The 15,364-nt window shown below is 33.1% G+C and overlaps 1 long non-coding RNA gene across 2 annotated transcripts; it reads left to right on the plus strand.

Annotated features, from left to right (window-relative positions):
* Positions 1–10,305: 10,305 nt before the first annotated feature.
* LOC137032979 (uncharacterized) lies at positions 10,306–11,655 on the plus strand. Of its 2 annotated transcripts, none has more exons than XR_010896777.1 (3): positions 10,306–10,598; positions 10,985–11,057; positions 11,192–11,655. It is a non-coding gene; the product is annotated as an uncharacterized lncRNA (long non-coding RNA). The 2 variants fall into 2 exon arrangements; XR_010896778.1 differs by having other exon boundaries at positions 10,579–10,598; positions 10,985–11,079.
* The last annotated feature ends 3,709 nt before the right edge of the window (positions 11,656–15,364 follow it).

A 15,364-nucleotide genomic window follows, 5' to 3' on the forward strand; every position in this document is an offset into this window, starting at 1 on the left:
CTCAGGATATGAATTCTTGATATCAACAATTCAGTTGTTGATATCAGGAATTACATTTCCACTAGTAACAATGTTACTTCTTGATATCAACAATTTAATTCTTGATATCATCAATTCAGTTGTTGATATCAGGAATTACATTTCCACTAGTAACAATGTTCATTCTTGATATCAACTTTTGAATTTCCACTAGTAAAAACTAGAATTCTTGATATCTGTAATTGTATTTTCACTAGTGAAATGTCACCATAGGGTGCCATTCAAATTCAATTGTTGATATCAAAAATTGAGTTCTTACTAGTTGAAATTCCAATTTCTCATATCAGAAATGCAGTTCTTACTAGTAAAAATAGTAATTTTTGATATCAATAATTACATTGCTACTAGTAAAATGCAAATTGTTGATATCAAGAACTCAATTGTCACTAGTTGAAATGTCAGTTCTTGATATCAACAATTGAATTGCTACTAGTAAAAATGTTCATTTTTGATATCTGAAAATGTATTTCTGATATCAACATAATTTCAGATATGTAAAATGGCTTTCTTACTAGTAACAATCACATTCATGATATCAGAAACTAACATTGTCACTAGTGACAATCAAATTATTGATATCAAAAATGAACATTGTTACTAGTAGCAATTCAATTGTTGATATCAATAATAGATTTTGCACTAGTAACAAAGTAATTAATGATATCAAAAATTAGCATTTTTACTAGTAAGAATTTATTTCTGATATGTGAAATTGGAATTTCAACTAGTAAGAACTCAATTCTTGATATCTGTAATGGTTTTGTCGCCCTTTTAACATTTAAAAACATGAATTGTTGATATCAACAATTCAATTCTTGATATCAGAAATGCAATTTTCACTAGTGGAAATGCTGATTGTTGATATCAGGAATTACGCTTCTTGATATCAACAATGACGTCATCACTCGCAGAAATACATTTATGATATCAAAAATGAAATCACAACTAGTAAAAAACATACTTCTTGTTATCTGTAACTTAATTCTTACATGTTAAAATTTAATTTTCACTAGTAAAAATTCTTATTGCAGATATCATGAATTCCGTTTAGGATATGTGCATAATAATAAATTCCTTTTCGGATATGTGCATAGTAATGAATTCCTTTTCGGATATGTGCATAGTAATGACGACTGCTTGTTAATATTCAAATAAGAGCGTGATGTTTTTACGTGCTCAGAACTGTGGTGAACTGTGGACAAACTGGCAATGGCAAAGGAGGTTTTTAGGCAAATTAAACGCTTCACAATTCAGTTTTCAGACCATACAATGCAAATGCAAAACCAAAAAATTGAAACCAGGCATTTATTTTCCTTGTTTTACGGTTAGGCCTACATCATCGGTAGCAGCCGCGCCATAGAGTTACAGCAGAACAGACCGTTTGTGATGCACTTTTAAAAGGTAAGCCGTTTAAATAAGATTTTATATCATCAGTACATCTGAATCAAATTAACTTGTGTATTAAAGCATGATAGCTGATATTGCTCACTAAATAAATAGTTTCAGGGGAAGTTATATGATAGTAGATTAGATAATAGATTAAAACAGCTTTATTCGTCGTCGTGTAATTAGAGAAAAAGTCTTCTCAACGGGATTATATAACTTTGGGGCTTGTGGTGGGTGAAAGTGGTAAAATTAGAATTCCTTATTAAATATACAACCCAGGTGAAAAAAATACTAAAGTAAATAGTAGTCTATTGTGTTTTTGAACCATACTATAGTAAATTGTAGAATACTGTCTATATTAGCCTATAGTATTTACAACACTTTGTTAATGAATGCTACAGCATACTGCAGTATAGTGAACTGATACTGTAATAAATACTGTAGTATACTTTTTTTTAATAAACTTCCCTCTCCCCATCAATCCAAAAATAAGCCGAGCTGACCCATATAGACAGTCAACAGAATCACAATTTATTACTGTCTATATGTGTCCGCACGGCAGATTTTTGGCTTGATGGGGAGATGGAAGTTTATAAAAAAAAAAAACAATGCTTAAAAGCAGCACTATATATATATATATATATATATATATATATATATATATATATATATATATATATATTATACTAGGCTAAATGGGAAATCATACTAAATACCAAAACTGTATTATATACTACTACTATATTTAATTTGTCCTGTTATGTCTCCTTTTATCTTGCTTTCAATACAAGCACAAAGGGGATTCAGATCCTGAAGACTCCATGCAATCTCGCTGTACCCTCACCGTCTCTGCTCCTTGGATTTTGCAAGCTTTTCCTTGCTCCTTATTTTTAATAAACCTTCAATAAACATAAAAGTTCCCAGTGTTGTTTTTTGTGAAAAAGGGCAGATACACCTGTATATGATCAACACACAACTTGGCACACAATCTTTAGTTATTTAGATTGCTCCTGCTCACTAGAACATATTTCCTCTTTCAGTGCAAACCATGCATTCATACTCCTTTCTCTGACCAACTGGATCATCCTCGTGCAGCACTGCAAACCAAAGCAGAGACTACAAGAACATGTAGGAAAGGACAGACGAAATGCTTGACATGCAGTTTATTAGGAATGTATAAATCCATTGCATTAAACCAGTGCAAAAGTCAATGTGTGTGTATGATCATGTTTTGTTTTAGAATTGAATATATTGTGTATGAATCTAAATAGTAATAAGTTAATGGGGTGCATAAGAATTGTAAAAATTAAGATCATTTACATTTTACTTAATTAAATTTTACATTTCACTTGTTTGCAATGTGTTTTAAGGCAATCAACTGTCACCTGCAGGTCTCATGTCCTTGTGAAACCACAGTGAACATGACATGATTGCAATTTCACATATCAGAAATACAATTCTTACTAGTAAAAACTTCATTCTTACTAGTAAGAATGAAGTTTTTACTAGTAAGAATGAAGTTGTTACTAGTAAGAATGAAGTTTTTACTAGTGGAAATGTAATTCTTGATATCATCAATTCAGTTGTTGATATCAGGAATTACATTTCCACTAGTAACAATGTTCATTCTTGATATCAACATTTGAATTTCCACTAGTAAAAACTAGAATTCTTGATATCTGTAATTGTATTTTCACTAGTGAAATGTCACCATAGGCTGCCATTCAAATTCAATTGTTGATATCAAGAATTGAATTCTTACTAGTTGAAATTCCAATTTCACATATCAGAAATACAATTCTTACTAGTAAAAACTTCATTCTTACTAGTAACAACTTCATTCTTACTAGTAAAAACTACATTCTTACTAGTAACAACTACATTCTTACTAGTAACAACTACATTCTTACTAGTAACAACTACATTCTTACTAGTAAAAACTACATTCTTACTAGTAACAACTTCATTCTTACTAGTAACAACTACATTCTTACTAGTAACAACTACATTCTTACTAGTAAAAACTACATTCTTACTAGTAACAACTACATTCTTACTAGTAAAAACTACATTCTTACTAGTAACAACTTCATTCTTACTAGTAACAACTACATTCTTACTAGTAACAACTTCATTCTTACTAGTAAAAACTACATTCTTACTAGTAAGAATGAAGTTGTTACTAGTAAAAACTACATTCTTACTAGTAACAACTTCATTCTTACTAGTAACAACTTCATTCTTACTAGTAAGAATTAAGTTTTTACTAGTGGAAATGTAATTCCTGATATCAACAATTAAGTTCTTGATATCAACAATTGATATCCTGGGAATGAATAAAAGTCAAAACGGCTTGTCGAAGTGTAGGTAAGGCGCGTTAAAAATAGTTTTGACGCAAATTGACAGAGGTTCGAATCCGCCTTTTGCCGAACTCGCTCTACTTCCTTTTCCCATCCATCAGATTGTAAAGGCATTTATCTTCAATACAAATTAAGATATAAAAATAAGATATTCAAAAAGTGTCGAACTTGCGAACTTAAGAAATTAAAAAGACTTCCTATTTCTGCGGTTTGTGCATTTTATAAGTCCAACTGCATCGTTGACAAAGTGGATGTAAACTGACTACAACGCACTGCACCATGCAGCACCAAAATGCAATAATGGAAGTATACCGCTCAATTAATTTAGTGTATTTATGTATATTGATACACCGTTTACTCTTTTATGAAACTATCATAGTTAATGAAGCCCAAGTGCCACCTACAGGCCTATTAGTGTAGGCTGGTGAAATGGTGACATGAAAAGAAAGTACTTTATTATGTTACCATTTTTGATAATTATGCAGCATTATGAAAAAAGTCTCTTAATAAACTCCTCCTGCATTTATTTGATCAAAAACAGCAATATAGTGAAAGATGTTTACAATTTACAGTGATGGTTTTCTATTTTAATATACTTTTAAATATAATTTATTCCTATAATTTATGCTGTTCTTTTCTAACATTTTATTCATCAAAGAATCTTGGAAAAAATGTATCACAGGTTATAAAAAATATAAAGCAGCACAACTATTTCTAACATTGATAATAAATCATCATATTAGAATGATTTCTGAAGGACCATGTGACACTGAAGACTGGAGTAATGATGCTAAAAAATTCAGTTTTGCTTCACATAAATCAATATATTTTGAAGTATATTAAAACAGAAGACCATTATTTTAACAGTAAAAATATTTCACAATATTACTGTTTTTTCTGTATTTTTGATCAAATAAATGCAGCCTAACCTATATAGCTATAACCTATATATATATATATATATATATATATATATATATATATATATATATATATATATATATATATATATATATATATTGCCCCTTTTTTACATCTGAGCCCCTGCCCCTGAGGAACTCTCTGCATGTCCCTGTCTGTTATTATTGCATATAGTTTAATGTACAACAACACTAATGTACAAATATTATCTGACACCATTTATAAGTAGCATCTAACTACTATGTGCACTTATTGCAAAGAGAATACTTTTTTATAGGGCAAATAGAATATTTAGCTTTTTTCACTTAGTGTAAGTAGCATATAAGAAATGGTGCTGTTTTCACTTAGTGTAATTCTATTGCTATTATATTCTATCACTTAGTGCAAATAGATTCTATTGCTATTTCACTTAGTGCAAAATTAAACGTACCTTGGAATATCCAATCTGTGCGCTTAGATTTGTAAACCATATCGGTTTTTCGATCCGCCTATACCCACAAATTTGTAAACCATGCCCACGCTTCGCAGTCTGTTCCCACGGATTCTGTACTTAAACTGTACTCATCCAAGAAGAGAACAGGCTTAAAATATTAATAAAATAATGATATTTTTATATAGGGCAAATAGAATGAATCTTAGGCCAATTACTTTTTGTGTATGCCTATGTGGAATGCATCAAATTGTCTTAACTGCATGCTTAAAATAATTCTCTGAAGCACTTTTTTCTAACTCAGAAGACACAGATTTTAGGGTAAGGTCAAGAAGGGATACAGCTATGGACACTGGGAATGTGCTAAATTAATATTTGGTCATTTCATTACTGTATGAGCACGAACAGCCCATTACCAACACATGTATATCAAACTTATAAAAACTTTGTAAACATGGAGAACAATAAATGACCACACATGCTGAGTTTTATGAATTTATTATGCTGGTGGTGAGTGTAAAATCAAATTCAAAACAGCCATTTCACTTGGAAGATTAAGGCTGTGATATTAATGTTGGCCACTAGAGGGGGCCATATGATAAGGAATCTTTTAACCTTAATCTTTTCTCTATAATTTTTTTCTTTGTTTTTTCCCTTTTACATGCCCCAATAAAATATTATTTGTCAAGTTTCCAGACATGATTGCTGTAGGCCTACATTTAAAATGAAGAGACCTTTTTATTGGTCTCTTTTAACATAACATACACAATTCCGTTCTATTCCGTATTGTTTTGCAGGCAAAAGCTCTGTAAACTACAATCACCAAAACAACACTTCATGATAACAATGTAATGGAACAGTAGAGGCACTTTACCAAAACAGAAAAAATGTTTACTAATAAAGCATTCATTAGTTATTTTAGGTTTTAAGTAAACATTATTTTATAAAGTAAAACGACAATAACAACGACAACAACAATAATAATAACAGGCTGACAACCCGATGGGCAAGATTACATTATTATTAAATCATTGTCTCTTCCACTCCGAACCCACTACAATTGAGAGACATTCCAGATGCATATTTCATTCAAATATATTATGCAACTGGACTATCAGACGAGTTATCCAGTGTTATATTTAATGTGACATTAAAATGGCCGACGGGAATAGGAAAGAGGTTCAAAAAGACTTTATCATTCATCTTGTCCAATGTGGCCCTATACTTCAAGTTAATGGACAACATATTACTATAAATAAAAATAATACAAGTTATTAGCACATTACAGTGTAGCTATCATGCCATATTTACGCATCCATTGGACAGAGAGTGCAAATATTTCGGCTCATTATTAGGCTATCCCATATGAGAAGGTGTCGGTGTACATAATACATCAAAATGTACACTAAAAATTTTCAGTAGCCAATAACATTTCATTACACTGTTTTACAATGCACAGGCCTTTAATCAAAGAGAAACACCGGCACGAATTTGGGCACGATGACAACACATTCTGTATTAGAGCCATATGTAAATGTCAGGGATGGAACAATAAAAAAATAGTCCATTGATGCATTAGAAAGTGTAATGAAAACAAAAATAAACATGAAAAACGACACGAGGTTATTTTTCTTATGTTCATGTCAATGGTAAAATAAATGATACATGAATGCCTTGTTCATTTTTTTCCCTTAATTCTCTGAAGGACCCCGTGGCCAATAAAAACAAACAGGATGAAACTACTTTTTTTAACAAAAAAATAAATAAATAAAAAATAAAAAATCAAGCCATAATATAATTTTTATGTTTTATTAACTAAACGAAAAAATAAAGGAGCCATTTCTCTGGACGGATGTTCTTCCTCCATCTTTGGCTTACAGAGGATTATGCGAAAACCACATCTCATTAATATTTATTAGCTCATTACCTTAGCTATTCTTACCTGTAAAAATTGCGTTTCTAGATATCAGTAATTGAATTTTCACTAGTTGCAAGAGCAATTTCAGATATCAACTCTCTTTGTTGATATCAATAATTACATTGTTACTAGTAAAAATGCAAATTTTTGATATCAAGAATTCAATTGTCACTAGTTGAAATGTCAGTTCTTGATATCAACAATTGAATTTCTACTAGTAAAAATTTTCATTTTTGATATCTGAAAATGCATTCCTGATATCAACATAATTTCAGATATGTAAAATGGCTTTCTTACTAGTAACAATCACATTCATGATATCAGAAACTAACATTGTCACTAGTGACAATCAAAATATTGATATCAAAAATGAACATTGTTACTAGTAGCAATTCAATTGTTGATATCAAGAACTGACATTTCAACTAGTGACAACTGAATTATTGATATAAAAAATTCGCATTTTTACTAGTAAGAATTGTATTTCTGATATGTGAAATTGAAATTTCAACTAGTAAGAACTCAATTCTTGATATCAACAATTGAATTTGAATGGCAGCCTATGGTGACATTTCACTAGTGAAAATACAATTACAGATATCAAGAATTCTAGTTTTTACTAGTGGAAATTCAAATGTTGATATCAAGAATACATATTTCTGCGAGTGATGACATCATTGTTGATATCAAGAATTAACATTGTTACTAGTGGAAATGTTAATTCTTGATATCAACAATTGTCATTGTTACTAGTAGAAATGTAATTCCAGATATCAAGAATTAACATTTTAACTAGTGAAAACTGAATTGTTGATATCAAAATTTCATATCCTGGGAATGATTAAAAGTCAAAACGGCTTGCCTATTGCCTTTCCCAGGATATAAATTGCTGATATCAAGAATTCTAGTTTTTACTAGTGGAAAATAATTCTTGATATCAAAAATTAGCATTTTAACTAGTGAAAATTTAATTGTTGATATCAAAAATTAACCTTGTTACTAGTGGAAATGTAATTCTTGATATCAAAAATTGCCATTGTTACTAGTGGAAATGTAATTCCTGATATCAAGAATTAGCATTTTAACTAGTGAAAACTGAATTGTTGATATCAAGAATTCATATCCTGAGAATGAATAAAAGTCAAAACGGCTTGCCATAAATTCCTGATATCAAGAATTAGCATTTTAACTAGTGAAAACTGAATTGTTGATATCAAGAATTCATATCCTGAGAATGAATAAAAGTCAAAACGGCTTGCCATAGATACACCTGTATATGATTAACACACAACTTGGCACACAATCTTTAGTTATTTAGATTGCTCCTGCTCACTAGAACATATTTCCTCTTTTCCGTGTAAGTGCAAACCATGCATTCATACTCCTTTCTCTGACCAACTGGATCATCCTCGTGCAGCACTGCAAACCAAAGCAGAGACTACAAGAACATGTAGGAAAGGACAGACGAAATGCTTGACATGCAGTTTATTAGGAATGTATAAATCCATTGCATTAAACCAGTGCAAAAGTCAATGTGTGTGTATGATCATGTTTTGTTTTAGAATTGAATATATTGTGTATGAATCTAAATAGTAATAAGTTAATGGGGTGCATAAGAATTGTAAAAATTAAGATCATTTACATTTTACTTAATTAAATTTTACATTTCACTTGTTTGCAATGTGTTTTAAGGCAATCAACTGTCACCTGCAGGTCTCATGTCCTTGTGAAACCACAGTGAACATGACATGATTGCAATTTCACATATCAGAAATACAATTCTTACTAGTAAAAACTTCATTCTTACTAGTAAGAATGAAGTTTTTACAAGTAAGAATGAAGTTGTTACTAGTAAGAATGAAGTTTTTACTAGTGGAAATGTAATTCTTGATATCAACAATTCAGTTGTTGATATCAGGAATTACATTTCCACTAGTAACAATGTTAATTCTTGATATCAACATTTGAATTTCCACTAGTAAAAACTAGAATTCTTGATATCTGTAATTGTATTTTCACTAGTGAAATGTCACCATAGGCTGCCATTCAAATTCAATTGTTGATATCAAGAATTGAATTCTTACTAGTTGAAATTCCAATTTCACATATCAGAAATACAATTCTTACTAGTAACAACTTCATTCTTACTAGTAAAAACTACATTCTTACTAGTAAAAACTACATTCTTACTAGTAAAAACTACATTCTTACTAGTAACAACTTCATTCTTACTAGTAAAAACTACATTCTTACTAGTAAAAACTACATTCTTACTAGTAAAAACTACATTCTTACTAGTAAAAACTACATTCTTACTAGTAACAACTACATTCTTACTAGTAAGAATGAAGTTTTTACTAGTGGAAATGTAATTCCTGATATCAACAATTAAGTTCTTGATATCAACAATTGATATCCTGGGAATGAATAAAAGTCAAAACGGCTTGTCGAAGTGTACACTCTTAGAAGAGGTCGAACCTTTGGAGTTCAATAAAGAACTTTATAGTGCAAATATGAACTTCTAACTATCAAAAAGGTTCAAAGTTGAACTTACAGGTAAACTGGTTATTTGGAAGTTCTTTTTAGAACCTTTGTTGTGGTAACAGGGTTCATATTAGAACCTGTGTGTAGTTAAGGTTCATTTATGTACCTTTTCTAATATGATTGGATTCTATGGAGTGTACAGTCGATACAGTGTTTCATCTGTACCCCCCGACCTCCCCGCACATTTCTATAAATTGCATCTTAACATTGAAAGACACCATGTTTTTTTTTACCATTTTTAAAGCATAAACTAAGAAGACCAAGAATAAAAATTCAGTTTTACATTCATAAATGGACAAGAAGCTGTTCAATGTCAAATGGAGAGGTGACGTGAAATTCTTAGCCCTAAAAATAGACTGTGTTCAATATCTTCCGCTTAGACAAACGTATAAATATTCCCCAATTGAAAAGGACACTATGCAGTTTTGGAGCAAAAATCACGAGTAAGGTGTGATGCACAGGCAATTTATTTTGTGTTTTATCTCTCCTTCTGTTCCAACTTTATCTACTTTGTTATTAGCTCATGTTTTAGAAAACATTTCATAATTGTATTGTGTAAGGTTTCATCAGGAAGATTATTTTATCTTTATTTAGTTTATTATTATTATCATTAGGCTACTAGCCTACTACTACTACTACTACTACTACTACTATTGCTTTTACTACAACTGTTGTTAATCATTTATGTGCTGAGATTGCTTGTGCCTAAACGTTTTTACAAAATAAGAATACTGACAAATAACTAGCAATTCAAAAGTACATTATTTTCACTAAAAGTAAACGAGATTATTAATATTGTTTCGTTTTTAAGCATGAATGAGCAAATCCTTCAAAATGCTTTAAATGTTTTCATCTGGGCTTTAGTACGCAAAGCAATGCACTGAATCTCCACAAGTCTCTCTCGCGCAATGATGTCAGTGGTCACGTGGAAAAAACCGTTACAAATTTTGAAGCGGCAGCAGCGGGAGTGGGAATGAGCGGAACGACACAAAAATCTGAGGTAAGACAACATAACGTCTCAAATAAACTATTAACTTTTTGAAAAAGCTATGAAACACCTATTTAATGTCATAATAACTTTAAGGTGTGTGATAATGAATAAATGACGATGGGCCTAAGCAGACACGTCGTGTTAATGCGGCCACAATATTGTCAATTTAACGGCCTGGAGAAATAATTCCGGGTGTAACTTACCACTTACTACACCTTTTCCACATGTACTATTTCAAGATATTTTCCCGTTTTTTATCCTTACTGTGTGTGCGCGTGTTTGCTCGCGCGCCCGAGAGAGAGAGAGAGAGAGAATTTAGTAAAAATGAAAAGTTTGTTTTTATTCATATTTTATAACGCATTGTTTTCTAAATTGCAACATTTCTCTGCATATAGAGGCAAGAATGAGCTCAGAGCTGATTCACTGGAAAATCCATGTGGCTGACTGGTTGATGGCAACAGTTTCCAGGTGATCATCCCTACATTTCAAGGTTTATCTCACAAAAATGCACACTCTGTTTAACTTCCCCATTGCAGCAAAACAGACATTTTCACAATTAAGCAGATATGACATTCTCCTAATGAATCCTGTTGTTTTAACAGACAATGGAATTGATGCGGACACTTGAATGAACCTAACTGAAAACTATGATACCTAAAATATTCCTTAAATTGAAGGATCAAGTAAAATTCATAAGATTAGAAGAAAACCTAAAGACTGAGATGCCTACCAAGACCACACACACCATTCATGTGTAAGTTTATTACATATACTCTTAAAGTTTAAAAAAAGTTTGTGGACACCTCTATTAATTATTATTAACATTTTTTAATTACTTAATAGGTTGTACTGAAGAATTCAGTGACTAGCATTTTCTCACATGTATGTATTTAGTTGACACTGTTATCCAAAACAACTTGCATTGCTTTAAACTTATATTGCATTCCCGTTTTGGAATGGGATGCCCATCAACTTGTATAGGTGTGATGGTTAGGTTTCCACATACTTTTAGCTAAACTATATTGCTATCGTTACAAATTACTGAGCTGTTAGTAGTACCATTATAACATGCACCTCTCTGCAGTTTTTTTGTTTCTGTAGGACTTGAGTTGGTATTTCACATGGATCAATCTCAACACAATGTACTGCTCAAACAGGGTGACCAGAAATGTATCAGCTACCCCACTAGCAATACAAAAAAACTTGAGGAGAGTGGAGATTTTTTTTCTTTATAAAATGTATTTATTACTCTCTTTTTTTTATCACAAAGCAAATGGAGTTAAAAAATAATCTGTTTGATCAGATGTGCACATATATATGTTAATTCCCACAGTGAAGTACAGGTAAGTGCATAATTTTAAAGAAAGATGGAGGGTAAAATTGCCTTTCTTTAATTTCAGGTAAAGCAAGCAAACAATACAACAAGGTTAGTTTAGCCCTGGTTACCAAAAACCAGTCTTAAGTGACAAGACTGGAAGAGTGTATGTAAGAACGTGTCAAAGAGCCCTGCAGTTTCATAAAGCCTTTGACAGTATTTTAAATAATATTATTTTTAAAGGAGTCATGGTGTCATGGACAGAAGGAGACAACAGAGGTAATACAGTTCACAAAGGTTTATTATTGCAGGTGGCAGAGATGGGGAGAATAAACAGGTTAGTAGATTGAATAATGACAGGTTGAATGAACTTAGCTGGATGATAACAGTCTCTTTGTATTTGTAGATGATGGTGAGCAGATTGGTCTGGACTGAAGACAAAGGACGATGAAGGTGAGGGATCTCAATTATGAGACGAACAGGTAAGGAGCCAGGTAAGTGACACATGGCATGAGATGCTTAAAAACTAATTCAAGAAAGATCACATTTGACTGGTATTGAAAAACTAAATGAAATTCGTAGCAGGTTTAGCAAAGTAAGGAAATGGGTTATTTTACCAAGGGTCCAAGGACTTGTGACACTAAAAATATGGCAAGTATTGTAGATGTAAGTTTGTCAAATGAAATAACACCTTTTCACTTACATAGCTAATACTGAAGGGCTTTTTGACATGTTCTTACATACACTCTTCCAGTCTTGTCTCTTAAGAACTGTGCCCGGTTGCATAAAGCACCTTAAAGGGTTAGTTCAGCCAAAAATGAAAATGTCATTTATTACTTACCCTCATGCCGTTCTACACCTGTAAGACCTTCATTAATCTTCGAAATGCAAATTAAGATATTTTTGTTGAAATCCGATGGCTCAGTGAGGCCTTCATAGCCAGCAATGACATTTCCTCTCTCAAGATCCATTAATGTACTAAAAACATATTTAAATCAGTTCATGTGAGTACAGTGGTTCAATATTAATATTATAAAGCAACAAGAATATTTTTGGTGTGCCAAAAAAAACGAAATAACAACTTATTTAGTGATGGCCGAATTCAAAACACTTACTACAAGCCTGTGTAGTATTTTTGGCACAGAAATACAGTACTCCGAGCAACTGATTCGTCCAGCGTTCATTTGCTCGAGCCGTAATAAGCTCTTGTAACGGATATAAATATCCAACAATCGTGAAAACACTGATTAGAGCACGGTAACTTGATCACAGTTTAAGACATTAAATCATAAAGCACATAATACAAGACACTTTCCTTTTAAAATCTACAAGAGATTTTATTTATTCTAACACAAACTAATCTAACACAAAGGCACGCACATACACACACACACATTCATATGCGTTGCAGTAAGAAGGAAATGAGAGAGAAAGAGTTTTGAAAGAGAGAGAGAGAGAGAGTGATCTGATTAACCGAATTCCTATCAATGCATTTCAAGGAACAGAACGAACCATGAATCATTCATTTATGCACCAGCTCAGTTTTGGTCTGGAGGTACTTGCTTGCGTTGACTTAAAGGTGAATTTCCCTCGTCGTGCAGAGAGGGGTTTCCCAAGTCGATGATTGGTCCAGATCAGGTCCGTGTGGAACAATGAAGGAAGTCTCTTTGTCGCTGGAGTTGAAGCGGCAAAAGTCGTTGGTTGAACTTTGCGGCGAAACGTAAGACACAAGACTTTCAGCGGTAAAGGAAAATTAAGTAAAGAAAAGAAAAGTGAGTGAAGGTTGGATGGCTTTAATGAGCGGCTGGTCTGTTCTTCTTGTTACTCCATTGTTCTTGGTACTCTGGTCATGGTTTCTCTTACCAGAACTAACCAACTCCAGTTCGTTTACTAACCAACTTCTCCCCTTCACTATCTTGCAATATGATCATTTAAACTGAGTTGTTTGTCACACCTCTGAGGAGTCTTGGCCAATCAGACATTGACCCGTTTCAAGAGGGCCTTCCTCTGCCCCCAATAAAACATAAGTGTCACATCCCGGTCTGTCTCTGCTTTAGCAGAGTGCCAATTTAACATAATTGCTATTAAATGGAATACAATACATTTTAAACAGATTTCATTCAAGTCAGAATATAGGAAAGGGAGAAAGAATCAAATTAAGTCCAAATAAGGCATACTTCCAGTCATTCAGTCAAGAGTTCAGTGAGTGTTCTTAAAGCCTAACTGTTTACAGGTGTAACGAAGCGGGACTGAGGCAGAGATCCATGTGCAGCATTTATTAAAGTGAGAGTGGTCGTACAGGCAGGGTCAAACAGGAGCAAACAGGAACAGCAAGGAACAGGCAGAATCGTGGTCAAGGAACAGGCAATGATCAGGACAGGCAGATATCACTCACAGGTCGGTATACAAAGCAAGGGTCAGGACAGGCAGCAACGGGTCGATAAACAGGAAACAGGCAGGATCGGTAACGATAAACAGGCAGACAATAAACACAGGGAAACGCTCAGAAATGTCACACAGGGTAAACAAGACTTCGCAAATGGGTGGTGTGTGTGAGAGTCTTATATAGTCCAGGGAGTGTGCTTAAGGTGTATGTGGCTGATGATGATTGGAGGGGAGTGTGAGCGTGTGACTGGCAGGGGGGATGATGGGAAATGTAGTCCGGGGAACTGACAGGATTTGTGACAACAGGTAGTACTTGTGGACACATAATGCAAAATGTATGTAGTTAAAAGATGTTTGATAAGTCCGTTAAAATTGTTGGAACAATTTTGAAGCAGATTTATTTGTTCAACAGTCTCTTTGGCTCTCCTGTGAAGTAAGGAAACAAAAGGGTCTGGATTGTCTCTCTGTCTTCTCGGGTGACCCTTTGGTATGTCGCTTCTGCTATCAGGAAGCATGTGTCGTAAAAGTAATCAGCCTGGCTTTATCTGCAGACGGTCCGGAGCCGGAACCTCAATTCTGAATTAGAATTATGCTTTGAAAGAATCATCTAAATGATTCATTTGTCTGGTTCGTCCACAGTTCTTACAGCGTCATTCGTCCAACTCGTGTTTTGAAACTTTGGCCACGTTTAGCATGAGAATCCAATTCTTTAACAGTGTGAATAAGTCAGAATATAGCATTATACCCGTGTCGAATCATGATTCGGATTGCGTGTCAAACCACTAAACTGCTGAAATCATGTGACTTTGGCGCTCCGAACCGCTGATTCGACACACTCATCATCACTATTTACAGGGTATCCGATGGTCCTTAAAAAGTCTTAAATACATTTTTCCTAATAAAAGGCCTTAAAAAGTCTTAAAATGTCTTAAATTCAGATTCGATAGGTCTTAAATATTTTTCGTTGCATTACCGCAAAAATGTTTTGTTTTCTAATACGGTCCAGCGCCGCGCGGCGCCATCTGCAGGACAAAGGTCAGCAAAGATGTAGGAATATCTGATCAGAGCTGTACAC

This window comes from Chanodichthys erythropterus, chromosome 12 (assembly GCF_024489055.1).
Source record: "Chanodichthys erythropterus isolate Z2021 chromosome 12, ASM2448905v1, whole genome shotgun sequence".
Lineage (NCBI taxonomy): Eukaryota > Metazoa > Chordata > Actinopteri > Cypriniformes > Xenocyprididae > Chanodichthys > Chanodichthys erythropterus.